Below are 4108 nucleotides of genomic sequence, written 5' to 3' on the forward strand. Positions count from 1 at the left end.
AATCATCATAAGCACCTGTACCTGTAGTCTCTGTTCTCTTAACTGAAGCTGAATGGAAAGACTCATGATCCTGATGCCACTCATGAGAGTAAGCAGCTTGCTTTTCAATGATCGCTAGCGCCTCTTCTTCGGTCTTATCCATTAACGTACCACATGCGGCTTGATCAATAGTCTGACGAGTAGGGATATCACAACCTTTGTAGAAAATCTGGACCTTCTGTAAATCATTCAACCCATGTTGCGGGCATGAGCCTAACAAAGTAGCAAAACGGTCCCAAGCATCAAACAATGTCTCACTACTCTTTTGTCTGAATTGAGAAATTTCTGCTTGAAGTCTAGCAGCTCGAGACGCAGGGAAAAACTTCGATAAAAACTTATCCTACAAAGTCTCCCAAGAGGTAATCGTGCCCTCTGGTTGCTTATCTAACCACCTCTTGGCTTCTCCCTTAAGAGTCCAAGGAAAAAGCCTTGTCTTGACTGAAGTATCGGCAACCTCATGCAACTTAAATAAATTGCAAACATCATTAAAATTACGAAGATGCTCATTAGCATCCTCAGTATCCTTGCCATAAAATCGGAAATCAGAAGAAATCAAATTCAGGATCGGCCCTGTAATTTGAAAAGGCTGAGTGATGTTCGGTTGAGTAATCGAATTGCCTTAGCCCCCTCGTGTGGCCTTCAACTTTTGTGCCATAGTCTGAGGACGAGGTGGTTGTTCTTGGTTCGCCATATCTTCAGTCTCGGAAAGATATAAGGAGATGTAAGATTCTTCTTCTTCTCTGATTTCAGGTGGTGTATCGGGCACCACAGTCTCAGAACTACTTCCCAAATTAATTATATTAGCACTTGAAGAAAAAGATGAATCCACTGTGGACTGTTGTTCGTGACTTAACGCTCTGAATAACTCTCTTTCGGGTTCTGCAAATGGTTGAAGAATCGGAGAATTAGAAGAACGCGTATGTGGCATGCACTACCTGTTACCTGCGAAATCACAACTAACAACTGATCCCCGGCAGCGGCGCCAAAAACTTAATGTGTGAAATCGCGTCTATTATTTATACTGGGAAAAACCGGTTTAAAGATTTACTACACACTAACGGGCAGTGTACCCGATCGTGCAATAGTAGAAAGTTGGTAAATCCAAGATCGTTCCAAGGACAGTTTAGACGTGAAAATTAAGATTGTAACTAATGAATTAAACTAAGTTAAATCTAGAAAATTGAATTACGAGATAATTTGTTTGGTTGGCTATTTAACGATTAGCCAAAATCAAAGATAGCTTTAATTAATAACAAGATTGAACAATATTTTTGGTATTTTCAGTTTTAAGCTTTAAAGCAAACAAACGAGTAAAATAAGATAGTTGTAAACAATTAGAAAAAACGAATGCTTGTCTAGACCTTTTTCACCTAGTATTGGATGCATTTAGATTAAGCCCCAGTTATTATCTAACTTATGTGAATTATCTAGTCGGTTCACCTGGATTCCCCAGCGCAAACACTTCAATTAAGATTACACGACACGGAATTCCCCGTAGCCTAAGACCTCCTAATTGTGACTAAACAGTTCAACTGAGATGAAGACTCAAATCACAATCACACCAACTCTCGTTGCGCATAATTCACCCCTATTTCGTCTAGCCTTTTAAATTCAATTTACTCTCGTCTCCGAGTAAGCAAACAATTAATTAAGACAAACCAATTGTAAATTAATGCACTAAATTAATGAACTCTCGTCCTATCAAACAAGTACACAACCAATTGAATCGAAAAGTCTAGCTTCAATAAGAATGGTTCTTTAATTCAAACATCAAATCATCATAAATTAATCAAACAACTGATAAGTAGCATCCAATACATAGGTTATTAAATCTAGACAAACATTAAAGAACTTAGCCAATAATCATGGCAACAATAAAAATTACAAATAAAGTAATAGAGAAATTCATTGTTTATGACAAGAGATAAACCTAATCAATGATTGAATCCTGAAAGATAAACGAATCGAGACTTGTTTCCGGAATGATTGATACCTTAGAATGACCTTGGAAATCCCCAAAAATCACCTAAGTTCGTCAAAAAGCTGCTGAAATTCGTCTGGATACGATAATGATAAATTAGGGTAATTTTCAGGCTTTAAATAGGTGCAATTCTGAACCCGGTTAAGAACCTGCGCGGCGCGCCCTTACTCGCGCGGCGCGCCATTTCCTCGCGCGGCGCGCCATTTAACTAGTGAGCTGAAATCTGCCTTTTTAAAACGCTCGAACTGTATTTTATGTGGAATGGCGCGGCGCGCCATGTTTTGGAGCGGCGCTCCATGTCATTTTTGCTGAAATGAGCTGAAAAACTTAATACAAACACCAAAACTCGAATCGGACCAAACCCTTTCACTCGTTTACATCGAAAATCACCCAAAACCATCAAATAACTTCAAAATTAACCTCCTTGGTCTTGGAACTCAAACTTTTCACAACTTTCACCGAAATAATTCCAAATCGTATCCAAAAGGACCAAAATGTACCCGATATCGCTAAGGAAAATGCGTATAAAATATGCGATATCATTGGGGTAGTTCGGTTCTCGTACATCTTTATATAAATTTGTGTAAAGCAGCCACAAACTATGAAGCAAAGGCCATTAATGGTGCGCTACTTTTAGTACAACAGAGGGTGAATGAACGAATTACATCCATCGTGCCAATTCTCAAAAATCATGTGCGCATTATTCCAGCGGGCCTGCCACTGAACCAGATTCCACTGATTCGAGCACCCTATGGCTCGAGTGTAACATCCCATTTTTCCCGTACATATTTAAAGGTACAAACTTATTTATTAGTACGCTTATAACTTGTGCGTATGTGATTAAAAGACCTAAGTGCTAGTTAGTGTGTAAATATATATATATATATATATATATATATACGAATATGTATGTATATATATATATATATATGTGTTTAGAATATATGCATGTATAAGTATATGCATGGGTCTTTGTTGATGTTAAGTCTTGTGAGACTAAAAGATGAAGTTTAGACGTGCATAGGAAGCGTGAACAAGGTGTACAAGTTGAATAAATCGTTAAGTTGTGTAAAGTTGTCGAATGGGTTAGTTGAAGGCCATTACCGCGCCGCGGAAGCCTTTGTCGCGCCCCGACATTGAACTCAAACCAGAGTCATGAGGCATGATAAGAAGGGTCGAGTTTTCCTTTAAATGTCGCGCCGCAGAGAAGAAGGCCGCGCCGCGACCAATAACTAGAATCTGAGTCAGGAGTGGTTTAAGACAGCTCGTAAAATACGTTAATTACTGCGCCGCGACAATTAGGGTCGCGCCGCGACCCACTGGGTGAGCTGGTTCCGGGTTTTGTTTTTAAAATAAGTGGTTCAAGGGTAAATTCATCTTTTTACGTATAGATCTGATTGGAGAATTAAATCTCCACCACTTATCTCATTTAATTCATTTCTTTTCCATTTTCTTTCTCCAATTTCGCTCAAAACATAAAAACCCATTTGATTTCAAGTGAGATTTGTGAGTGAAGGATTGAGAGTTGATCTTTGGAGTAAGAATTAAAGTTGTTCTCCTTGTTCTTAGCTACAAGTGGATAGTGTTGGTAAGTCTTGACTCCATATTTTGAGTTTTAATTAGTTTATGCTAGGGTTTGGTTCATTTGGAACTTGTAAGACCCATTTGGGGGTAATATGGGTGAATTCAGGTTATGTTGATGAAAGGAAACCCTAAATAGCTATAATCTAGGCATATGAATTGAGGTTGTAAGTGTTAAATGGTATTTTTAGTCACTAATACACTTGTAATTGAAGGAATAATTGTAAATGGGTCATGTTTGACTAAAATTGTAAGTTTAAGTATTAAAATGGGTCAAAAGAGTAATGTTGACCTACTTTGGGTGAAATGGGTATGAATTACCCTAAGTTTGCGTTAGGTAAAGTTAGTAGACTTTAAATCACTAGTTTTAGTGATTTAATATGTGTCTTGGCCATTTATGGGCGGTTTTGGTGTAAGTGAGCTATTTAATGCTAATGGGTCATTAAATGCTCAAGTGTAAGTAATGTGGTTAGCTCCACTAGTTATGTATTGAAAGTGTACTTAATG

At 38.0% G+C, this 4108-nt stretch overlaps 1 non-coding gene across 1 annotated transcript; it reads left to right on the forward strand.

The window, feature by feature from the left end:
* Positions 1-230: 230 nt before the first annotated feature.
* On the forward strand, positions 231-337 carry LOC139845732 (small nucleolar RNA R71). Its single transcript, XR_011758493.1, has one exon. It is a non-coding gene; the product is annotated as a small nucleolar RNA R71 (small nucleolar RNA).
* The last annotated feature ends 3771 nt before the right edge of the window (positions 338-4108 follow it).

The sequence above is a fragment of the Rutidosis leptorrhynchoides genome, chromosome 4 (genome assembly GCF_046630445.1).
Source record: "Rutidosis leptorrhynchoides isolate AG116_Rl617_1_P2 chromosome 4, CSIRO_AGI_Rlap_v1, whole genome shotgun sequence".
NCBI classification, from domain to species: Eukaryota; Viridiplantae; Streptophyta; class Magnoliopsida; order Asterales; family Asteraceae; genus Rutidosis; species Rutidosis leptorrhynchoides.